A 26,579-nucleotide genomic window follows, 5' to 3' on the forward strand; every position below is an offset into this window, starting at 1 on the left:
ACCTGCTCCTCTTATTACTAAAGAAGATATTATCCAACCACACTATGATTTTCTTTAAATTTTAAAAATTAATGAAAACGTTATTGTGGCCTTTGAAATTAAGAGTACTGACTTGATAATCCACAGAAAACTGGGCCAGAAAACCCTTGAATAGACACTTCACACACACAAAAAAGGAACCCAAGTGGCCAATGTTCAAATTTCACTGGCATTAAGGAAATGCAAATCAAAACCACAATGAGAGAAGCTTCCCATAGCCGCCAACTTGGCAAAAATTGAGGCCTGACAATACTAAATGTTAGCATGGGTGTAAGAAAACAATGGAACCCTCCTCCTTCTAGTGGGAATACAGGACACTCCTTTGGAAAATGGTTTTGCATTAATTAGTAAAGTTGAAAGAAATTATCACGCTAAGTGAAGTCAGTCAGACAATGAGACACCAACATCAAATGCTATCACTTACTTATGTGGAATCTGAAAAAAGGACACAATGAATTTCTTTGCAGAACAGATACTGACTCACAGACTTTGAAAAACTTATAGTTTCCAAAGGAGAGAGGTTGTGGGGTGGGGGGATGCGCTGGGGGTGTGGGATAGAAATACTATAAAACTGGATTGTGATGATGATTGTACAACTATAAATGTAATAAACTCATTGAATAATAAAAAAAAAATAAAAAAAAGAAAAGAAAAGATGCATGCCCCTTGATCCACCAAATCCCTTCCCACAACTTAAAGCAGTGGTTCTCAAAGTGTGGTCCCCGCTCCGGCTGGCAGGATCACATCACCTGGAAATTTATTAGAAGTGTAAACTCTCAGATCCCACCCCATGTCCACTGCATTAGACACTCTGAAGGTGGGGCCCTGGCATTTGTGAACCCTCTAGGTGGTAGTGATGAGGTCTCAGGTAGAAGCATCACCTGAGAAAAATCTGTCCGGACACGTAAGAATGTTCTCAACAGCAACCATGCATCCATCAACAAGACTCCTTTGCATTCTATTTGGACAGTGGAATATTACAATGTAATGGAAATAAATGAAGCAAGATGAAAATAAAAAAATAACCTGAAGAAAAGCAAGGAAATGCTTACTATAAAAATCCAAGAAAATGGTTACCTCTATTGGAGAAAGAGGTTGTGATCAAGAAGGAATTTCCAGTGGGGGCTGGGGTTTCTGAAGGGCTGGCAATGTTCTGTGCTTTGATCTTGACAGTAGCTTACATACCTGTTTGTGTTAGGATTATACTTTAAACTGTATATGTGTTCTCTTCCAAATGCATGTGGCATTTTACAACAAAAACAAATTGCTGTGTCTACCAATGCTCTTCAATGGTGCTACATCAAATCAAATTTAATCAAGTGATAACCTGCCCACCTTCATAAGTCTGCTTTATTCTCCTTCCACCTTAAGAAGCTGTCTGTTCTACCACTACTTTTGTTCTTATTCTTTTTTTCCCTTGCCTTCCAACTGGGAAAGACAGGGACAGACTCTAAGATGATCATTTAGATCAGCCAGAGACAATGACCCTTCCTCGCCCTAAAATATGAAAGAGTTCAAAAGCAACCAGGAAGTTATAAAAATTCTCAGTGAAAGAGCTTGACGCTGCCATGTGACCTAAGGATCTGCTGACACTTACAAGGGACTTTTTGTTTATTTGCACTTTTCTTTAGTGACTGTTGCTAGACTGAATTAATGCACAGTTAGGTGGGGAAAAAAAACAACACATTATTTCTCCCAAGCGTCATAATGATAATACAGGAGCCAGCTGGCTCATACTTCAGTGTTCAAAATAGAAGACACTTTTTAAGTGATTGTGAAGTTAAATTTTTTTTTTTTTCCATTTCTTGGGCCGCTCCTGTGGCATATGGAGGTTCTCAGGCTAGGGGCAGCAACGCGGGATCTGAGCTGCGTCTGCGACCCACACCACAGCTCATGGCAACGCTGGATCCTTAACCCACTGAGCAAGGCCAGGGATTGAACCCGCAACCTCATGGTTCCTAGTCGGATTCGTTAACCACTGAGCCACGATGGGAACTCCCTAATTTTCTTTTAACAAAGGTGGTTGTACTTTGCCCACAAGTCTGTAACGACTGTATCGAGGGCCACTTGCTTTTTCATGAACGACATCATTCTTTCATTAACAGTAATAAACACTTCAGTACTAATACATAAAAATTAGCTACTTATTTCATACGCTATACTAAGCACAGTACTTGTCTACGTAGGTACTTAATGAATACTAACCTGATACAAGCAGCTCTGCCACATGGAAAAACATTTCCGAAATAAAAGTATTATTATAAATTGCTATACATTTTAGCTGCCTAGCTTTGTGTGTGTGTGTGTGTGTGTGTGTGTATCGATTATTTTTTTAATGAGGTAAACATGTATGTAACATAAAATTTGCCATTTTAATCCTTTTTAAATTCAATGGCATTAATTATATTTACAGTGTTGTGCAATCATCGAGCTGACCAGTTTTAACCCTCATTTTAATGTCTTTATTTGTTAGAATCAACTATTATAGTTCACACTGCTTTTTTTAAACTTCCTCTAAGATAGCCTCTCTTTCTCCCAACATTTGGTCTTTTGCCACCTCTGCCTGGTCCGTGGGCTCATTTACAATTGTAGTCACGTGTGTTATCGCACATGTGGGGAACCAGACATTTTCTGGGTCAGTGGTGGCTTTTCCTTCCGCCTTCAGTTCATTTTCCAGGTCCCGAGTCTTGGAAGCTGCTATGTAAAACTACAGACAGTGAAAACTCAAAGAAAAAAAAAAGTTCTTTCTTACAAGGGAAAATGTAGACTCTTGGTTTCAGGATCCTCTGGGACCCATCATGGGTTATCTAAAGTACCAAAAATTATTAGCCTGATGTCTTAGTGGAAGTACTCAGGATATTAATTCACCAGTTGTGTGTAATTCCCAAGTTAGTCTCTCGTGCCAAACAGTGAATAATTAAGCTGTAGATAATGTCATGCTGTGAGCGTGATAAAACAATAACGATGATGATAATAGCAATAGCTAACCCTGAGCACTGAGAGGTGCCAAGCTTGGCTCTAAACCTCTTCCGTGCATTACCTTATTTAGTCACCAGACTAATCCGACGGCATGCATACCAATTATTAGCCTATTTTAGAGGCGAGGAAACCAAGACTCAGGGCCATAAATCACAACATTCGCGATTACAGGATTTGAACCCAGGCAGAATGATCCCAGAGCCTGGCTCTTAGCACCACACCAGAACCACTATTTCAGGGTCAGACCCGACAGAATGCTCTGCTTTCATGTCCTTCCGAGAGGCTGTTGACTCCAGGGGAAAACACACAGGAATAGGATAGAAACAAGAGTAAAACACACATCTGTCTTTATTTCTTTGGGGTGAGTGAGGGGTGGGAAAGAGAGCTCAGAGAATTAGCTGGCTAGTAATCAGTAATAAGGGCTAAAAGAAGGTATTAAAAATATATCACAGTGGTTTAGATGGGAGGAGATTAATTTTAGCTACTGGGCAGGAAGGAGGTGAATACCCGATGTTGAGCCACCCTAAGTTTCTCGGCACAAAAAGGACAGAATGAAAGCTATGCTTTTAGGAAAATAAAACAGCCATTGGTGATGACCATGGCCTGAAAGGAGAGAAGATTCAAGATGGAAAGACCAGTTTAGGGGTATTGATAGGACCTCCACAGGGCAGGCAGTCAAGGCTGGAGCTGGGACAGTGACTGGCAGAGCAGGAAGGCTGGGGGTGGGGATAAATGATGGAGGAAGGATGGACAGAGCAATGGCTACAAAGGGCCAAGGTGATAGCAAGATTCCAGTCAGGGAGTTCCTGTCGTGGCTCAGTGGTTAGCAAACCCGATTAGCATCCATGAAGATGCGGGTTCAATCCCTGACCTTGCTCAGTGGGTTAAGGATGCGGCATTGCCATGAGCTGTAGTGTAGACTGAAGACGTGGCTCAGACCCCACGTTGCTGTGACTGCGATGTAGTCCCTCGGCTACTGCTCCAATTGGACCCCTAGCTTGGGAACCTCCATATGCCGCAGGTGTGGCCCTAAAAAGACCAAAAAAAAAAAAAAAAAGATTCTAATCCAAATGACAGACAGAAGGGGGTTGCATTAAGAGGAAAGCCCAGAGGAGAAGAGAGTATGGGAGGGAAATGCAGACGAATTTGAAGCTCTGGCAAGATGGAGAGGGACCGTGCCCAGGAATTTAAGTCTGAGCTGGTGATTGAGAGACTCTGCAGAGAGTTGATCTGAAAATGGAGAAAAATGTGAAGGGAGAGATAGAGTCAAATAAAGAGTAAAGAAGACAGAATCTTGGGGGAATATTTAGAAACGATAACAGAAGTCAGAAAAGATTAGAGAGGTCAGGAAGATGGGAAGAAGAGTTGAGAGTAGCGTGGCCCAGAAGCCAAGGGAAGAGGAAACGTGGAAGATGAGGGGTGACGGACAAGACGAAGGGTCCTGGAAGGGAGGTGAGACCCAAGATGAGACACTGGGTTCAGCAGCACAGACCTGGGAGGAGGCAGCTTCATCTGATTCCTGGGGAAAAAGAGGCATCGGAGGACAAGTGTATGGTCCAGAAGGGAAGGGAACAGCAGGTGCAGAAACATCACTCAAGAGGTTTGATGATGAGGAAAGGAGAGATCTACGAGGATAGCTCCAAGGGGGAGGGTGATCAGAAGATGTTGAGTTTAGGATAAAGGAGCCAGGGCCCCCAGACCCCCGGCAGAATCCAGGGTGGAAGTACACAAGGAAAGCAGGAGAGGGATGCGAGAAACACAGTAAGAAATGTGACAGACTCCGAGGTGTGGCAAGGCCTGCCTGATGTTGCATGGCACACACATCTGGTTCATCAGTTGGCTCCATTCTATGACTTTAAACTGCGCTGGGTAGGCAGGGACCAGATACATAGAGGAAGCAGAGGGTGGAATTCACTGTGGTTTATGAGTAAGAATCTCAGTGTGGCAGAGGGACAAGGAGTCAAGGTCATAAGAGGGCTGGATAGGAAGGTAAGAGGACAGAGAGAAAGCCTTTTCTGGGTGTATGGCCTTGGAGGCGTCCCGTTTCGATCCTGGTGGAAAATAAGCTGCTCCGGGAGCACAGCTGATTGACAGCCTCCACTTGTCTTTGCCTCTCTGGACATACCTGGTATTTGTTCCAGGCCAGGCTGCTCCAGTGATGACAGAGCCTGGTGAGGGGACTAGACCAGGGCCATCCGGCCCTCATGGGACTCCTGTGACAGGCAGTTTGCTCAAGGCCTTCTCACTGGCTTGGCTGAGATTTTTCTCTGTCTTGCACACAATCTGGGCCTCTTCCTTCCTTCTCTTTCACGGGTATTGGAACTGCCTGGCAGGGTTTTTTGTTTGTTTGTTTTTTGTTTTTGTTTTTTGTTTTTTTAGGGCTGCACCTGCTGCATATGGAGGCTCCCAGACTAGGGGTTGAATTGGTGCTGTAGTCGCTGGCCTACGGCACAGTCACAGCAACATCAGATCCGAGCTGCATCTGCAACCTACACTACAGCTCATGGTAACACTGGGTCCTTAACCCACTGAGTGAGGCCAGGGATCGAACCTGCATCTTCTTCATGGATGCTAGTCAGATTTCGTTTCCACTGAACCACAATGGGAACTCCCCACCTGGCTGTTTGAAGACTCTTCTTCTCATTTTATGCTTCACAGGTTTTCCTTCAAAACATCTCCCACTTGCCTAATTCTATATTGGCTTCTGTTTTTTGGAAGTCCTGAACAGACACACTTGGATGTGCTATTGTTAGTGAGGGGCCTAGTGACTAGAAGATGTAGGTAATGAGATGTGATGACAAAGATATGGGATGAAGTCCATGTGGTTCTTTGGTAAAAGGACTATATACTCATGCAAAGCTGTAAAAATAGTACAGAGATCCCCTTATATCCTTCATCCCACTTCTGCCAATTGTAACATCTTATATAATTAAAATGAAGAAATTGACATAGATACAATATTGTTAACAAGTTTGTATGATGTGGGGTCATCAGTTTCTCATTATGTTTCTCTCTACCTCATAGATATATTAATCTCATCTTCACTGCAAAAAGCCATTTAAGAAGGAACCATTCCCTTGCTTCCAAGTCAGCCTGCTCTATAACCACACAGTTTGCAAAATGCCTACATAAAGCCATGGGTGGAGGGACAAACAGAGAGTTGCAGATGTCCACCAAGGAGAGAGTTATCCATCCACCCATCCACTCATCCATCAATTCATCTGTTGATGTTTGCTAAACTTTTCCTAAGCATCAAGAACCATACACTGAGTCTATCGTATTAAGATACTGACATCAAGATGGTAGCAGGTGCAATGAAGAACCAAGATATAGAGTTGTTTAGAGGGCGAAGGATGTCCAGATTTGTCCTGTGATCATTTCCACATAGGCAGTAATTCAACCAGTAGCAACCGTATGCTCAATTGCCAGGATCATGCTTTTTTATGAGTCATTGTAAAGCTCCAAGTGCACTGACATATACTTCATAAATGCTAAATAATAACAAGTCAGTGAACCTAGAAGTATTGGATTCAGTATTCGAGACATTAAACCCAAGCTATGCTGTTCTAGAAGCAAGGCAAACAAATAAATCAACCCCAAATCAAATAAAGCCCACATCCATCCCCAGCCAGCAGTGGGTGTTGTATGGAACACTCTTTATGGGTGAGTGGTTCTCTCACGAAGGGGCACTTTTTAGTACTTTACCTAACACATCACACACAATGTCTTGCCTGTGATTTGGGAGGAGGGTTTTATATCTGACTCAAAGCAGACAACAGCGACACTATGTTCTTAAAGCTCCAATTCCCTTTATTTGATGCCAGAAAATAATATTTGCTGAAGCTCCAGAGAAGAGCAACAGTCACCCCACTGAGCAATTAGACTGATCTTGGTGGGGAGTCTCTGTAGGCAGTATTGGGAGACCCTGTTTATATTTCAAAGTCAAGATTTAGTTTTCCTTTAAGATGTAAGTCTCTCTAGGGGTGGCTGTGATTCCTTGAGGATTTAGGCACACTGCAAAGAAAACCCAAAATGGCACACATTCTGTATTGGCAACAGAATCAAACTATAGCACAAGTCTGAATACTTTTCTGATTCATGGTTCAAATCTCTGAGCACACTCTGGGTGTGGGATCGCTGGGCCTGGCGCCTCCTCTCCAAGAGTCTGCCTCCTTAGTTTCACATACAAACATGATATACCTCCACCCACATCCCTGCACTCATTTCACAGGGATGATACTCTTGGGAGCAAAGCCCAACCATCCAAAGCAAAAGACTCATAGTGAAGCTTATGGCAAAAGAGGAGATGGTGATTATGATACCTCTGGGAGTGAGAAGACAGACAAGATCTCGTTTTGAATAGAGTCTAGGAGGATGTTCCATCCTTTAACCATCATTGCCTAAAGGATTTTACCCCCACTGAGTTGCAGCCAAGGGGAGGAGAGCCAAGGAGCCTACATAAGACACCTGGCCAATGAATTGGTGAGTGGAGGATGAAAGGTTCGGAGCCAAAAAACAAAGGGTAAAACAGCCACCAGATGCCAACCTTGTTAATTCTACTACAAGTTCACGATTGTTCCAGGCAATTTCCACCTGGATTATCACATCTAACAGAATTGAACATACATGTGACCAGAACAAAACTCTCAGTGGTGAGGGCAATGGCTGTCAACCATTACTGTGCAACCAATTCATCGGAGGAGTTTGTTAGAGGCAGACTTCTGCTCTTCAGCCTCAAGGGTCTCACTTGGTAGATCTGGGAAATAGCTAGGGGAGGTACATTTTTCGTACATTCTCCAGTGCTGGAGGCAGAAGGATTTCCCAGCAGACTTTGGAAGTCACTGCTTTAAATCAGTGCTTTTCAATCTCCATATGAGTACATTATTAAAGAATTTAGGGAATATTTCAGAAGAATGCAGCCCAAATTTCTCATTTTGTAGATGAAGAAATTGAAGGAGTTAAGAAACTTTCTCAAGGTCACACAGCCAGTTATAAGTAGAAAGTTAGGACTTGAAGCAAAGTCTAGTTATAGCGCCTTTTGTATTCACTCTACCATATGATGTGGTCACTTTCCTTTAAGTCCTCTTGGATATATATACACATAAGTAGAAACTAGAACATGTCTGAATTATTTTGGTAATTTTTAAATCCTTTGAAACAACTATTAAGAGCTTGAGTGATGCCAATGCAAGCCTTGGAAAAAATAAGTTCAGAAAGAAGCGGTACTTACCCTCTCTCAAATCAGCGATGAAGATGATGACAGCAGGGACTTAAAGTTGTCCTCAGAGAAACCTCAATGTCTGGATTCCCCAGTCAAAGCCTAGGATAAAGGAAAAAGCAAAGTGTTACAAGAGAAGACAACCTAAATGTCCATCAACAGATGAATGGATTAAGAAGATGTGGTATATATACACAATGCAATACTACTCAGCCATAAAAAAGAACAAAATAATGCCATTTGCAACAACATGGATGGATCTAGAGACTCTCATATTGAGTGAAGTAAGTCAGAAAGAGAAAGACAAATGCCAGATGATATCACTTATATCTGGAATCTAATATATGGCACAAATGAATCTTTCCACAGAAAAGAAACTCATGGACTTGGAGAACAGATTTGTGGTGGCCAAGGGGGAGGGGGAGGGAATGGGAGGGACTGCGAGTTTGGGGTTAATAGATGAAAATTATTGCTTTTAGAATGGATAAAAAATGAGATCCTGCTGTAAAACACTGGGAACTATATCTAGTCACTTACGATGGAGCATGATAATGTGAGAAAAAAGAATGTTTGCGTGTATGTGTAACTGGGTCAGCTTGCTATAGAGTAGAAAATTGACAGAACACTGTAAACCAGCTATAATGGAAAAAGTAAAAATCATAAAAGAAAAAGAGTTACAGGAGAAGACACATAGTCCTGATATTGCACCAAAAGAATAGTAAGTGCTTTCCACAAGCTATGCTAGAATTAAATCATATTTAAGCGTCATAATTACACTCATCCCCTTTAAGTGGATTCCTCACTTTACTTTGTGTGGCCATGGTCAGTTTTAGTTGCAAAGTTGTGTGTCTTAGCAAATTCCAGTGTTGTCTTGACAAGGCCCATTGGAAGAATAGCCCAGAGTTGTGAAAGGACCCCGCTGAGAAGAGCTCCAAGGCTCTAAGAACTTTGGACTCATTTAATTTTTTGGTTCTTCAATTTATAACAGAAAATAATCAATGAGCAGATTCTTATTTTGAATGAATGTGAAATCAGAGAAGTTGGGCCAAGAAGAATGACTAAATCTTCAGGATTTAAGAGGTTATACCCATTCATTAATGGACTAATTGACTTATTTGTTCAAAACATATTTATGAAGACCATCTGGGCCAAGACGCTGTTCTGCTGTGAAGCTGACTGGCAAGAAGGAGAGGAAATACTCATCAGTATTAAGTTACTCTGGTCACTTAATAGAACGATTATGGTCTAACGACCAAATGTGTTGTAGAGGCGGGGACATTCAACTCAACTTGAGGCCTGGTTCAAGTTTAGGGTGACCTGGGGCTGAAGCTGTTTTTTTTTTTTTTTTTTTTTTTTTAACCTCAGTAGTACTGAGATTTTGGGCTGAATAATTTCTTTGTGGGAGTGGGGGCACTACCCTGTGCACTGTAGGATGTTTAGCAGTATCTCTGACCTCTACCAACTAGATGCCATTAGCATCTCCCATTCTCATGTTTGTGACAGCTAAATACATTGCTGAATGTCCCCCTGAGGGTGGAGATTGTTCCTGAATTACAGTAATAACGACGATTTTTGAGCACCCATTAGCACTGTGCGGAGGCTTCGTAGAATCATCACATTCTGTCTTGACACCAGCATTCCCAGCTAAGCAATATTACTTCCGTTTTATACTTGGTGAAAATGAGATCCAGAAATGTTACGGAAACCACCTGATATTATAAAATTGGTAAGCGCTGGAGGAGATTTGAACCCAGGGTTATTTTTGACTTCAAGGTACATGTTTATTATTTCCTATTTTTCTTTCATATTTATATATTTTAACCAATCAGAAAGTAATAAAGACCTAGGTACTAAACACCCCAATTTAACAAATTCTAAAATCTTTACATATCTATCTTGGCAATAAAATGTTACAAATACAAATAAATCTCCCTTTTAGACTTTTTCCACTCCTACTCCTCTCACTTTCTCCCCCCAGATAACCATTCTATTGAAGTCACAATCATATCCTCCAGGGGAAAGACTTTATACTTTCTTACATGTACGTATGTTCACCAACAATATACAGCACTCTAAAAGTGCACATAAATGGTACACATTCTTCTGCAATTCGCTTCCGTTACTCAACATTTGTTTTTGAGCTTTTTCCACATTGAAATTGAAGGTCCAATTCCTTGATTAATTACTGCATTGTGATAAATAGACCACAATGGATTCAAACATTCTTCTTTTGGTAGACTTTTAGTTTGTCTCCCGTTTTTCAACTATCATACACCACACTATGGGAATATGACAGTGCAGGTGTTTGTGTCTGTACACACATGTGTGTGAACCTTTCTCTGGGACACACAGCTGTAAGTGGGATTGCTGCTTTGCAGAATGTGTCCAGCTTCCAGTTTGTTAAATATTGCCAAATCGGAGTTCCTGTCATGGTGCAGCGGAAACAAATCCAACTAGGAACACTGAGGTTGCTGGTTCAATCCCTGGCCTTGCTCAGTGGGTTAAGGATCTCGTGTTGCTGTGAGCTGTGGTGTAGGTCGCAGACATGGCTCGGATCTGGTGTTGTTGTGGCTGTGGTGTAGGCTGGCAGCAACAGCTCTCATTATACCTGTAGTCTGGGAATTTCCATATGCAGCAGGTGTGGCCCTAAAAGGACAAAGGACAAAAAAAAAAAAAAAAAAAAAAAGAAGCCAAATTCACTCTCCTAAATGATTGTAGTAAATTACCCTCCCTTCAAGAGATGACAAGAGTTTTCATCTCTTCACATCTCTACCAACACTCAGTATTTTCAAACATTACAACATTTGCTTGTCTGATTGAGTTAATCATTACATTTATACATGTATATAAATATATACATATATATATATATAGGGGTAATAATAGTATACAATTATTGTTTCAAGATTCTGTGTTCTTAACCACTAGTTTTACTAGGTGCCCTTCTGTTATGCAAAGGGAGAAAATATTTTTGCCTGTTTCCTGGAATAGCAATAAATTTTTCTGGTGCAATGTATGAGTGTATTTTGTAAATATCAAATGAAACACTACACATGGATATTTGCATGGATACTCTATAGCAGGCAATTTGACAAAAATCTATCAAAATTTCAAATCCACATACATTTTCTTTTAACTTAGTCTTAAAGTTTATAGAACAGTTGTGGAAATAGTAAAAAGAATTTGAGATTGTTGAAATGTTGATCACATTTGCTTTACAATTCTCAGCCTTGTTCTTCCTCTCTTCCTGTTCCTTTCTCTCTTTCCTTCTGTGTCTATACATATCGGAATCTAGATCTACAGGCAGCTAGAGGTATATGCACCCATGTAGTATCTTTGCAATGACTTCTGAAAATTTTCTAAAAAACAAGACACTCTATTATTTAACCACAAGAAAGCAGTCAAAAATCAGGAAATTAACACTGACTTAATCTTATTATCTAATCTACACATTCGAATTCCATCTACTGGTCTATGAATGTCTTTCACAGCAAAAGAAAATTTTTTTTCCTCTTCTAGGCCCAAGCTTAGAATTATTTGCTGTATTTAGTTGTCATATCTCCTTAGTCTCCTTTACCATAGAGAAATTCTTCAGTCTTTTATATCTTTTAGGATATTTTTGAAGAGTACTTGGTCAGTTATTTTGTAAAATATCCTATTTTTGGTTCATCTGATGTTTCCTCATGATCAGTTACAGGGTATGCATTTTTGGCAAAAATTCCACAAAATTGATATTGGGTCCTTCTCAGTACATCATATAAGTACACACTTGATGTCAGTTTGCTCTGTTACTGGTGAGGCTATTTTGATCACTTGGTTCTGGGGCAATCTGCCAGGTTACTGTTTTTTACTTTGCAATGAATAAGTATCTTTTGGGAAGATACTTTGTAACTATGGAAGTATACTATTTATAACAGAATGGACTCATGGATTTAAGAGACTGTATTGGTTACTATTATTATTAATTTTGATGAACAAATTGTCTCAGATGTCCTTTTAAGCTGAATTCTTAAAGTTTTGACATGTCCCCATTATTCTTTGAGTACTTCCTTATTTCTGGCATAATAAAATGTGCCAGGTTATTTTCATGCTTTCCAAGGTCTTGTCCTGGAACTGAGCATTTTCCAAAGAGCTCTGATTCCTTTAAGTGGAAGATGGTATTTTGAAACCAAGATATGGTTGCTAGGCATGTTCTTTGTTACTGGTATGCCTAACTTTTAACTTAGTGATTTCTCTTTCAGAAATTCCTGTGACAGATTCCTGTATATTAGTTAAAAAATTTATGTACAAAGTTATTACATAGATGAGCAAAAGATTAGACAAAACCTAAAGGTCTATCAGGAGGGGACTGCTTAAAATAAATTATTAAAATATATATAATAGGATTGTATGCATCCATAAAAGACAGAGGAATTACTTCCAAAATACATCGTTAAGTTTTAAAAAAATCCAAATATAAAACTGTGTGTCTGATCACCAAATAAACAAACAAATAAAACCCACAAATGAAATGAAAAGACAACCTACAGAATGGGAGAAAATACTTGCAAATGATACAACTGATAAGGGGTTAATGTTCAAAATATACAAACAGCGCATATAATCCCAATATCAAAAACATTCTAATCAAAAAATGGTCAACGACCTAAACAGATGTTTCTCCAAAGAAGACATACAGATGGCCGACAGGGACATGAAAAGATGCTCAACATCACTAATTATGAGAGAAATGCAAATCAAAACTGTCATGACATATCATCTCAGACCAGTCAGAATGTCCAACATCAAAAAACCTACAATCAGTAAATGCTGGAGAGGGTGTGGAGAAAAGGGAACCTTCTTACACTGTTTGTGGGAATGTAAACTGGTGCAGTCACTATAGAAAACAGTATGAAGTTTCCTTAAAGAACTGAAAATAGGAGATTCCATTGTGGCACAGTAGTTAATGAATCCGACTGGGAACCATGAGGTTGCGGGTTTGATCCCTGGCCTTGCTAAGTGGGTTAAGGATCTGGCATTGCCGTGAGCTGTGGTGTAGGTCACAGACGTGGCTCAGAAACCGAGGTGCTGTGGCCCTAGTGTAGGCTGGCGGCTACCGCTCCCATTGGACCCCTAGCCTGGGAACCTCCATATGCTGCGGGAGTGGCCCTAGAAAAGACAGAAAGACAAAAAAAGACAAAAAAAAAAAAAAAGAACTAAAAATAGAGCTACCATATGGTCCAGCAATATCACTCCTGAGCATATAACCAGAAAAGGTGAAAACTCTAATTTCAAAAATGCATGTACTCCAATGTTCATAGCAGCACTACTTACAATAGTTAAGACATGGAAACAACCCAAGTGCCCATCAACAATTGGTTTAAGAAGATGTGGTATGTATGTATATATTTATATATCTATATATGCATGTGTGTGTATACATATATATGCATACATACAGTGGAATATTACTCAGCCATAAAAAAGAATGGGGAGGGTTAGTGATAGGGCACAAAATAAATGATAATGAACCCAATAATGGCTTTTTTTTTTCAGTGATACTACATTTGGAGTCCATTTTTAGGATATCCGGGGTGACAACTCTCCACCTAGACTGATTATCTCCCCCCACCTATTTGTTACCTGGCCTGTGTCCCTTTGTTTCCAGGAACACCCCCTGACTCTGCTTGCAGTCCTAGCAAGGGAAGGAAAATCCATGTCCTTCAGAGTCATAGACCTAGTTTTACAGCAAGAACAGGAGAGACTGGCACAGGGCCCAGGGCACTACTAGCTGCAGAGATTTTGTTCCACCTCTTCCTTCACGGACTCTAGACACTTGTCACTGGCTGCAGAGTTACACTGTTGTCAAATTATTCCTATAAGATTGAAAGGGAGAGGCCTTGGCTGACACCGCCTAGGTGTTGGACAGTAGCAAAACATCTTATAAAAATGATAGCGAGGGAGTGATTTTCCCGAGTCACGTGATTCCAAGTTTCCACTCACCATCCTCCTTCTCTCCCTCACTTCCCTTTTACTTGGCTTTTATTAATAGTTCAGCAGGCCTTCCCCACCCCATTTCGTCAAGGTGCTCACTTCCAGAAAGAGATTAATGGTTTCTTGGTTCCCATCAAATTTCCTGCCTGAATCCTCCACCTGTTCCCCTTCCCTCCAAGTTCAGGCATCTTTCCATTTTTCTGTTATAACTCTCCTCCTACTTGATCTCATGAAGTTGTTCTAGAAATACTAAGCTCATGATTAAAGCCTCATGGTTCTCCAGATCAGAATCTTAGGAAGTTCTGGCATTTCTTTATTACTAGGAAGACAAGTGCCCTCAGGCAAAGGGAAAACTTGGCTCTAGAGAAAGGGTGTAATCAGCTGGGAACCCAGAAATCGAGAGGAGAGGAGAGACTGGTGGGAGGAAGTGAGCTGGCTTCCATTTCCTTCCCACCAGGGCTACAGTGCCCTCATGCCCAGCTTGGTGCTCCACACAGCTTTCAGAATTCCAGCATCCTTGAGCCACTCAATGGTTTTCTGTGAATGGCAAGTTTCTTCACAGAACTCTTAGACTAAACACAGGTTCTTTAGTCAGGCAGGTTGGAGGAAAGTGGTTTTGACCGCTCCCATCAGTCTGTGGGGTATTTGGTACTTTTGAGAGGTGCTTCAGAAGAGAGGTGAGGACATCTGTGTCATCACACTGGAAACTCTGGATCATGACCTCCTCAGCCCTTCTGGAATTTCCCTGGTCAGTTTTTTCTCCCAAATGAAGATTAGCCACTTCAATCAAAGTTTCTGGGCACTTGTATAAAAATGCTTGCAAGTGATTTATGCATTGTAACTGGCAACAGAAGGTAGTTCAGGTTCTAGTTCTCATGGAAGTTGATGTTGGTTGGCCAAAGCGCAAATGGCTGAAGGGAAAAGCAAGAGTTCCCAAGGACAGTGATGAACATGTAAACAGCTTCTGGGTGTGGGTGTCACATGACTACTTGATTTTCCAGCAGGAATTTCCCAAATTGGACCACCTCCTCATTGCAAATAGAGAGGGGAAGAAAACATGGCAGTGGAGCAGTTGATTTTGAAAGCAACCCGCTTACTCCTTACAGCAAAGAGAATGAAGTTTTTCAAGAGCAGGATCTAGCTGCTTTCCAATTGATCAAAATGTGACAGGGCAGTGATTACAAATGCAAATGTAACCTTTAGATCCTATAAAGAAAAGACAATACTCACAGTATTGAACTCTTTGACTGTTGCCAGGCTGCACCCAGTAGGCAGTTCAGACTGGGTTGGTTCTTTGCTGACTTCCAGGGTTTTGATAACCTTATCATCACAAATTCTACAATCTTGCTTTGTTTATTTTGGCAGAGGGATGTAATTACCACACATTTTAACAAATGACTTATACATTTCCTTTTCTGAAGCAAACCTATGTACACGATAATATCTACACTTTCCTCTTTGAAATTCAAGAAACAAATGAACAGCTATGAGGTGCCAAGCATCAGGAGGGGTGTTATCACCTAGAATTTTCACAAGGCTTTTAGGAAGGAAAATACACTTCAATGTGTTCCCATTTTACAGTCTCTGCACACATAAGGGACTATCCATTCTCTTTGTGACACTATCCCTCTCTGCTTATAGTTGGGGGATGTCATCTTGGGTCCAAGGGCACAGGGTCTTGGGGGGGGGTGGTCGTCATCTTGCTTAATCAGAACAACACATGGCTCCCATGTGAACAACCTGACCCAAACAGCAGAGCAGCCGCTAGGTTTCAGTGGGCAGAATCATTCTGTCTAGGTTTGGGAGAAGCAGAATTTGGGCACACAGAGTAATCCATGGTGATGACTAATCAGTCTCAGATTTATATTAAGCTACCAGCCCAGCCTTGAAAATGGGACATTCACTAAAACATGGTTGTTTTCATACAAAGCAGATAAGCCTAGGTGATGTCAGCCAGCAGCTACATGGTTAGAGGATACCTTTTTCCTCCCGAATCCTGACCACCTGCCCCAACACCTTTGCACTCAGCATCTTTTATGCCTGCCAAAGATCTCCATCAGCAGGCTTGGTCCAGCCTGGGGCCCCTTGAGGAACCACTGGCCTAGATCTTAAGAGCAGGCTTAGTCCACCCCAGGAGACACTGAAAGACTTAGGATCGCTGTTTTCATTCACCTTTAAGGTGATGAGCAAACTTTCATTAAGTGACATTTCCCCCTCATTTTATTTTTTCCAGAGTTTTGCTGTTAACTATAGGAAAAGTACTTTATTTACTTTTACTTTTATGTTATTTTTTTTCAATTCATGAAGTCCCTTCATCACCACCTCTGGGTGTCTGTTGATAAAACGGCGCAGGGATATTAGCTCTATGACTGGCCTCCATTACTATCCTTGAGATTTCAGAAAACTTGGTTTATTAGGTCACTCCATTTCCATTTGTGTATGGTGACTGTTGGGAAGACAAAAGAAACGTGAAGAAGTACAATGTACATGCTTTTTTTCCCCCTGCAATAAATTACATGGAAATCTGTCATTTTTCAAGGACGAAACCTGGCTTGCATTTGTGAAGAAGTACAGTGTATGAATTAAAACTGGCCTACAAGTGGCTTTGCTTGAACAATCATTCCCATACTGAGAAAATTCCATATACTGTGGGGTTTGGGGGGAGATGCTTTAAAATGGGTACATTGGTTCCCCATCTAACTCTATGTAAGTATAAAGAATAGCACTGAATTCGAATGCTGACTGCATGGCAGGGGAGAAAGAAGGGCATGCAGTTGCCCACTTACCCGCCGAGAAGCGTGTGCAATTCCAGGCCCACTTCCCCCCACCCTACCCACAGGAGACTGACATTTAGACATATTCTCAGCCATCAGCGCAGCGCCCGATGCTGGGTATGGCTCTGAATAGCTTTGGCATCTGTTTTGTCTTGCCTCGTGCCCACATACTGGGGCTGCTTGTTCTCATCCAATAGCAATTAGTACCATGGTAAATGCCTTGTGCCCTGTGCTAATTCAGAAGAATAAGCATGTCACACTCTGCCAAGAATTACAGCTAATCACAGAGGGCTCAGGGCACACCTGCCCTTTCATTAGGCTTTTGTTTTAAAATGAGGGGTTGGTGCAACTCGAAACATTGCGTTCTCCCTCTGGTTAAAGAAAACCATGGAGACCCGGGCGGGGGTGGAGTGGGGCGGGGTGGGATGGGAGGGTCTGGAGTGTTACTTGGTTGCCAGCCCTGAAGACGTGCTTCCTACAAAGGAGCAAGAGAGCACCATGGGACCCAGGCAGCTACTTAACAGTGGGGCAGCTGCAACAGGGTGCGCCCAGGAAGGCTCCATGAATATGCTGAAACTCAGCTTTGAGCAGTGCCCAACCCTGGAGACTGTTCAGAAACTACTGAGCACATAATGCAGGGAAATAAAGACCTGGGTGGTTGCACTTTGGGGGTTGAAACTCTATCTCTTCTTTTCAGTCTAATCTAATCTGGTACCAGTCCTTCTAAGAATGCATCTTTATCCTAATTTGGCTATTTATCATTTATTTATGTATGTATGTAACACACCACTTTTTTTTTGCGGGGGTGGGGGCAAACCCATGGCATATGGAAGTTCCCAGACTAGGGGTCGAATTGGAGCTGCAGCTGCCAGCCTACGACATAGCTATAGCAATGTGGCATCCAAGCTGCATCTGCGACCTATACCACAGACGATGGCAACGCCAGATCCTGAACCCACTGAGCAAAGCCAGGGACTGAACTGGCATCCTTGTGGATACTAGTCAGATTCGTTTCTGCTGAGCCATGACAGAAACTTTCCACATCACTCTTCTTAAGGTATAGCTTATATTCGGGAACATTCACCCTTTCCAAGTATAGAGTTTTACGAGTTTTGGCAAATGTGAACAATCCCATGTCTATGACCACAATCAGGATATCGAGCAGGTCCACCACCCCTAAAAATTCCTTCTTGCTCTTTTCTTGTCACTTCCTTTCTGGGCTCCAGATCAGAAAACCACCAAGATATATATATCCCTATTATTCTGTTTTTTTTTTTTCCCCACAAGGTTATATAAATTGGATAATTCAGTAAGTAGTTTTTGGTTAGAGGCTTCTTTGACTTAGCATGATGCTTTTGAGACTCACCTGCATACTGCTGTGTATAGGTAGTTGGTTCTTTTGGACTGGTATGGGGTATCCCACGGATGTACCACAGGTGATGCTCCCGAAGCAGCATGTCCTAGGACTCCACATTTTGGGATCTGTGAACAATGCTGCTGCGGATATTTAGGTACAGATCTTTGTGTGCATATGTTTTATTTTCCCACCAAGGGGTGGAATTATTTGGTCTTTATACATATATATATAAAACTTTATACAAAACTGCCCAAATATTTTCCAGAGTGGATGTACCATTTTTCATTCTCATTGGTGATACATGTTAGGTATAGTTGTTCTACTTCCTTGCTGGTGTAGCATATTAGTCATTTGAATAGGTATCTACAGGTATCTTACTGTGATTTTAAAATTACATTTTCCTGATGACTAATGAGGCTGAGAGTCTTTTCATGCCATAATTTATTTTAAAAATCACTTGGAATCCACTCTGCCCAGTCTTGTTGAAGCAAGTTCTCATGCACCATGTTAGTAGAGATTTTTCAATTCCCTCCCAAGTGCCTAAAAATGCTCAACCCAGGAAAGGCACAACATAGCAATGACCAGAGATGTGCCTTGAGAATAGCCACTGCTCTTCATAAATGTTTCCTACATGATGAGCCCATTTCAGGGCAGAAATTGAGTCTTCCCATTTGCTACAGCACCCAGCTCAGGGTCAAGCGCACACATGCTTCAATAAACATCTGATGATTGACAGAGGCAAGATGGTGGCTCACGTCCCAAGTGGACACAACTAGAGTGTGTGCATATGTGGTAAGAGATGTTAAAATCACGTCAGGATGACTGGCCACTTGCTAAGAGGTCCTTCTGCCCACGGAGCATGATAATGTGGGATAGAGATCAGAGGTCCTCCACCAGGCTGCTCATTGGAATCAGGTGGGGAGTTTAAAAAATGATGCCCAGGATCAGACACAGATTGTCCTTGAAGATAATGACGCTATAGCTCCAGGGCCCCACATGTGCCTGGTGCCCTATAAGTGCTAGGAGGTGCTGGGAGTTATAGACTGTTGTAGGTAGATGGGAGGGAAGAGACCAGGTTGCAATTGGGACCCTGGAGTGATGTTAGAAGCAGGGGACCCACGTCTTGGTAATTCATATGATTTCTGTCCTTATTTTAAAGAAACACTAAGCATGGAATTTTGTTGGTGGTGATGGAGATTTTGTGTTGTTTTTTTTTCTAAGAGGTTCTCATGAAACCACATCTGTTCCATCGGGCTTCACCCCAAAGGCTGTGATTTAATTTTTCTGTGGTGTGGCCCAGGCGTGGACATGTTTAAGAGCTCAGCATTGAGTGCAACCTGTCCCAGAGTTGAGCCATTTGGCTGCACAGTGTCCACTAACGACCAAGTCGAGGCTGTAAGGTCGAGGCAGAGTCAGGGCACACAAATACTCTTATCATTCTAATCAGAACCACTTCAAACAACCATTTTTTTTCCCCTCGAAATCTATCTTCTTGCTTTTAGTCTTTCCCTGTTTCACTGTTTGCCATATGCCATCTTCCTGTGCCACCTCAGGAAGGTAGGTCATGCTCACTTCTTGGTGGCTTTTCTAGTCCTACTGACTAAAGTCCATACTGCTCTGGAGGACAGCACCGCACTGTCAAGGGCAAAAGGCAGAAGCCTGGACCCATACTGTCACCTGGCTTCTGAGTCAAAGAGAAATGGATCAGAATCCCAACTCTGCCCCTGACCAGCATGGTGACTGCATATCAATTTTTTCATCTGTAAAATGCAAATGACAGGAAAATAGGAACAGACAGAGCTTTTTTTTTTTTTTTTTTAAAGTTGAAGTGTAGTTGACTTACAAATATTATATTAGTTTCAGGTGTACAACATAGCAAATTGATATAGATTATACTCCATACAGTTATTATAAAACATTGGCTATATTCCCTGTGCTGTAAAATATATCCTTGTACCTTATTATTATTATTATTTTTGTCTTCTGTCCTTTTTAGGGCCACACCCGAGGCATTTGGAGGTTCCCAGGCTAGGGGTCTAATCAGAGGTATAGCCACTGGCCTACGCCAGAGCCGTAGCAACACAGGATCCAAGCCATGTCTGTGACCTACACCACAGCTCACAGCAATGCTGGATCCTTAACCCACTGAGCAAGGCCAGGGATCAAACCCTCAACCTCATCCTAGTCGGATTTGTTTCTGCTGCACCACAACAAGAACTCCTGTACCTTTTTTATACCTAGTACTTTGTGCCTCTTAATGTCCTTCCCCATCTCCCCCCCACCCCCCACCCCTCTCCTCACTGGTAACCACTAGTTTGTTTTCTTTATTGACGAGTCTGTTTCTCTTTTGTTATAATCATTCGTTTTATTTTTTTTAGATTCCATAGATAAGTGAAAACATACAACATTTGCCTTTCTCTGATTTATTTCACTAAGCTTAATACCCTCCAGGTCCATCTACATTGTTGCAAATGATAAAGATTTTATTCTTTTTTATGGCTGAGTAATGTCCCATTGTGTGTGTGTGTATGTGTGTATATGTATGTGTATATATATATATATATATATATATATATATATATATACATATGCATATATATGTACATACACACCGTATTTTCTTCATCCATTCATCTGTTGATGGCACTTAGGTTGCTTCCATAACGTGCTTATTATAAATAACGCTGATAGGCACACTGGGGTGCATGTTTTTCTGAATTAGTGTTACTGTTTTCTTTGTATATATACCCAAAATGGAAATACTGGATTACATGGTGGTTTCTATTTTTAATTTTGGGGGGAACCTCTATACTGTTTTTCATAGTGACTTCCCCAATTTACATTTTCACCAACAGTATCCCAGGTTCCCTTTCTCCACATCCTCACCAACACTTGCTATTTCTTGTCTTTGATGATAGCCATTCTGACAGGTATGAGGTGATACTAGCTGTGGTTTTGATTTGCATTTCCCTGATGACTAGGGGGATGAGCCCTTTTCATGTGCAGCTTGGCTCTCAATACATCTTCTGTCACAAAGCTTTTGAATGGGACTGAAATGAGATAATTATAAAGCACCTGATACATGCCCAGCACATGGTCAGCACTTGATAAAGGGTAGCATTCTCTCCTGGCTGACTCAGACCACTCTGAGCAGACCACTTTGGTCCACTCTCAGCCCAGTCTCCCCCAGCTCCACTGCCCTGCCTCCTTCCAACAACACCCTTATGCCTCTCATCATCCACATCAATGTGGGTCATTTTCTCATCACCTGTTTCTCTTCCCAGTTAGATGCTAAGTTCTTAAAGGGCAGAAACAAGGTCTTATGCTTCCTCTCAGCCTCTATAGTGGCAATTCCAAGACAATAATATCATCACCCACAACTACATTTGTAGGATAAGAGCTAACATTTACTGAAAGCTTTGTGCCCAGAACTGGCAGATGGTTTACATACATTATCTCATTTAATCCTAAGAATAATTCCAGATTTGGGCACAATTACTGCTCTGTTTTACAGACAAGCAACCTGACTGAACCTCAGGAAGGCTAACTGGCCAAGGTCACACAGCTCATGAGATAACCTTCATCCCTGAAAGATTTTTTTTTTTAACCAGTTGAAGCCAAAAACAAGAAAAAAAGGAGTGCTAACTATGCTTATTTAAAGAAATGGATTTTATTCTGATATTATAGCTTCCCTATTTTTGCTAGTAATTAATTTTGTCAAATGTCTTTTTATTAGTGGCATGATAGTGGCAGAAGATTGTAGCAGATATTTTTATTTATTTATTTTATGTACTTTTTTTTTTGTTTGTTTTTAGGGCTGCACCTGCACATGGAAGTTCCCAGGCTAGGAGTCAAATCAGAGCTACCGCTGTGGGCCTACACCACAGCCATGGCAATTTGGGATGTGAGCTGCATCTGCAAACTACACTACAACTCACGACAATGTTGGATCCTCAACCCACTGAGCAAGACCAGGGATTGAACCTGTGTCTTCATGGATACTAGTCAGGTTTGTTACCACTAAGCCACAATAGGAACTTCCTGTAGCAGATGTTTCTAAATGACTTTACATCACAAAATAAAATACTGGGTATTCTATACCTGTCTTTCCCAATTGTTTTAGTGAAATGTTATTGGCTAATGAAGCGAAGAAGTCTGAGATCCATTACTCTAAAAATAGCTGTGTTTCAATTGGGTTGTTGGCTTTTTTGCTGTTGAGTTGTACAAGTTGCTTGTATATTTTAGAGATTAAGCCCTTGTCTGTTGCATCGTAGTGCTGTGTAGCACTGGGAACTATGTCTAGCCACTTATAATGGAGCATGATAATGTGAGAAAAAAGAATGTATACATGTATGTGTAACTGGGTCACCATGCTGTACAGTAGGAAAAAAAAAACTGTATTGGGGAAATAACAATAAAAAAAGAATAGCTATGTATTAAAATATGCAATATACATCTGTTAAATCAATGAATGTGACACTTTATTTTCCAGTGCAAACATGTTGCCAATGGAAGGAAGGAAGAGAAAGTCCTTCAGCTTCTAATTTAACTTCTTCCATCAACAGGTATTGAGAATCTAATTTGTGCTAAAGACTGTGCTGGCAACCTAAGGAAAGACACAAATAAAATATCATTGCTGCCCTCATTGACCTTAACACCATTTCCAAGAGTTTAGGAAAAGTAAAAGAAACATGTTTGCTAGAAATATTATCAATATATTACAAAAATATTCAATCAATATTTACTACTCCTTTGACCCCAGGGTAAAAATATCCCACCATACAGCACATAGTATTTCTGTTTAAGGTAGTCCATCAGCCCTCGATGAGGCTACACTAATAGAGGTGTCCTGATGTTCACTTGTTCATATTCTTGAGGTTCACATGCTGTAAGAAGGTAGTGCAGAGAGCCATAAATACAATGGCCATGGACCACTTGAAATACATTTATTAAAATATTAAGTATAAATGGTCTATAATACTAACTAAACACCCCCTGCTGGATATGAAAAGAAAAAGTATTTTATCACATGGTTAGATAATCCGGCATAAAAATAGGGAGGCATAAGACACAAATGGGTTTTTACTGCTCTCAGCAGGTCATTTCCCTGTATCTGTTCAGAAATATTTTCCCTGCATATATGATCAAAATTTACATATAAAAATACATAATGCAGTGTATATAATCCATCCATCTTAACCCTTTTTTACTCAAAGGAATCATACTAACCCACTTCTTTTGGACTTTGTATTTTTCACTTGATGATATACCTAGAGATGTTCAGATCCACTTCCTTTTGATTTTTATCTATTTATTTATATAATGGTTTTTATTTTTTTCCATTCTAGCTGCATGGTGACCCAGTTACACGTCCAGGTATACATCCTTTTTTCTCATATTATCAGGCTCCATCATAAGTAACTAGATATAGTTCCCAGTGCTACACAGCAGGATCTCATTGCTAATCCATTCCAAAGGTAATAGTTTGCATCTATTAACCCCAAACACCCTACCCATCCCACTCCCTTCCCCTCCTTGGCAACCACACCATCGGTGTTATCATATTTCCTTTACCTAGCCCTCCATTTGCCAGATACCTAATGGGTTTTTTTCCTGTTTGAAAAAAATATTGTGTCTCTATATACATATTTTGGTGTACACTTAAGGCATATTTGCAAATTCTTGTGAGTGGCATACTGGGTAAAAGAATATATGTATTTAATTTTTTTAATAGTTATTATCAAATTTTCCTCCAAATAGTTGCACACATTTATATTCCTACAAAGAATGGCAATATAATCCTTTGTCAGAAATTTGTTTTACCAAGCTTTTGCATTTTTGCCAGTATGATAGTTGCCATTTTATATCACATTGATGTTTTTAGATTGTTTATTTTTGTATTGAGCTGCTCCACTTTTCTTTATTGGTTCGTATATAGTCAAATGCATCAGTCTTTTCCTTGATGGCTTCTGGTTTTTATCTTCTTAGGAAGTATTCCACTTCAGGATACTAAGTTCACCTATGCTCTCTTTTAAAACTCTTGTTACTTTAAAGATTTTGATTCATTTGGAATTTATGGGGTTAAGGTCACTTTATTTTTCCCCGAAATAATTAGCCAATGTCCCACATTATTCGTTAATAATCTATTATTTGCTGACTTGGCATACTCTATTTCATGTTTAGGACTATTTCTGCATTCTTTCTGGATTCTATCCATCCATTTCTTTTCTTTTTTTTTTTTGGTCTTTTGTCTTTTAAGGGCTGCACCCATGGCATATGGAGGTTCCCAGGCTAGGGTCTAATTGGAGCTGTAGTTGCAGGCCTACACCAGAGCCACACCAACACCAGATCCAAGCCATGTCTGCAACCTACACCACAGTTCACAGCAATGCTGGATCCTTAACCCACTGAGTGAGCCCAGGGATGGAACCCGAAACCTCATGGTTCCTAGTCGGATTCATTTCTGCTGAGCCATGACGAGAACTCCTATCCATCCATTTCTTTAGCAACACAAATTGCCGTAATTATTGTTACTTCTTAATCTCTTTTGATAATCTGAGTGATAATTGACTCATTACTCTTTCCTCTTCCCTGAAAAATCCTAGCCTATATTTATAGTAATACACCGTATATGAATATATGTGTTTGTATATATCTATATTTTCACAGTAATACCAGCATAATTTTCATCATTTTCTCTATATTCAAATGAAAACAGCTCAAATGAAAGTGCTATAAGTGTGTTTGCTATATATTTTGATAGATACCTTTTATTATTAGTTTAAGAAACATTTTTATGCCTATGTTCTAAGAATTTTTCTATGGAATATGAATTTAATTAAATAATTTTTCTCTATAAGTTGAAATGATCATATGGTATAATTTCTTTCATCTGTAAATACTGGAATTTTTATGCCTTGATTTTCTGAGTTTGAACATTTTGTACTCTGAAATGAACTCTTCTTCATTACCATGAATTTTTATATTTTATATAATGCCAAATTCATTTTTTAAAGCTTTTCATTTATTGGCTTGCTTATTTAGGACTCTTCATGATGAGTTTCGTTTCTAATTTTCTTTTCTTGGGCTTGCCAGATTTGTGGATTTAAATAATATCCCTCTTTTTTCATTCTCTGAAATGGATAGTTAGGGATTTTTTGGTTCCTTAAAGTTGGGTAAAAATTTCAAACTTCTTGAAATTAGTGCCTTTTGTGGTAAAAGATTTGATTATATATTCATTTTTTTGGGTCTTTTTAGGGACACACCCACAGCATATGGAGGTTCCCAGGCTAGGGGTCAAATCAAAGCTGTAGCTGCCAGCCTATGCCACAGCCACAGCAATGCCAGGTCCAAGAAGCCTCTGTGACCTACAGCACAGCTCCCCGCAATGTCAGATCTTAACCCACTGAGCAAGGCCGCGGATGGAGCCTACATCCTCATGGGTACTAGTCAGATTCATTTCCTCTGAGCCATGACGGGAATTCCCTGATTATATATTCAATTTTTAAATTATCATTTCCATTCCCTCTGGATGAAATGAGCTATACATTTTTTCTTAGTAACTACATGTTTTTTCCAAGTTTCAATTTATTGGCATAAAATTATGACTATTAAAATCTTTAATCTGTCTGTAGCTAAGTTCCTTTCCCATTTCTAGCATTTGGGTTTTGTTTTTTTTTTTTTTAGTTTTATTTATTTTCTTTGTCATTTTTGTCATATAAAGATTTTTTTATTTTATCAGCTTTTCAAAGAACCAATTTTTGGTCATGTTAATCTGCATTGGTTTCAAACTATGGATTGTTTTAGAAGTTACACTGATTTTTTCAAACATAAACTTAACTGTAGATTTTTATAACAAAATATATTTCTATCATGTTCCTGAGTATAGCACCATACTTTATACATTTTATCCTTTAAAATCTTCCCTACTGCAGCTCATTATTATTGTCTAGTATTTTAATTTTAAATAAAAATTTTTTAAAAATTCAAACAATTACACTTATTGGAATGTTTCACTTTTTTTTTAAATTTTTTTGAATACCCTCTAGGTTCTATTAATAGTTGTACTGGTAAAGCTCTGAAATTGCTTAACTCCTAATCTATATATAATTAAAAAGAACTTTATGTTGCTCTTAGTCTTCAAAAATAGTTTAGCTGGGCATTGAAGCCCACGTTGACAATTTTTTTTTTCTAGCATTCTCATGGACTCTGGTATCTCTTGCTGTGGCTGAGAAGTCTG

The 26,579-nt window shown here is 40.2% G+C and overlaps 1 protein-coding gene across 1 annotated transcript in view; it reads right to left on the bottom strand.

The window, feature by feature from the left end:
• The window catches only part of ZFHX3 (zinc finger homeobox 3), a 996,345-nt gene that overhangs the window by 423,610 nt on the left and 546,156 nt on the right, over positions 1-26,579 (bottom strand). Inside the window, exon 5 of the mRNA XM_084959702.1 lies at positions 8,249-8,338. The gene's annotated coding sequence lies outside the window, so the exon portion shown is untranslated. The remainder of the gene's footprint in view (positions 1-8,248; positions 8,339-26,579) is intronic.

This window comes from Sus scrofa, chromosome 6 (assembly GCF_054392235.1).
Source record: "Sus scrofa isolate SSC_HxYL_T2T_F1_AM1 chromosome 6, Sscrofa_HxYL_maternal_Yorkshire_Landrace_v2.0, whole genome shotgun sequence".
In the NCBI taxonomy this organism is placed as follows: domain Eukaryota; kingdom Metazoa; phylum Chordata; class Mammalia; order Artiodactyla; family Suidae; genus Sus; species Sus scrofa.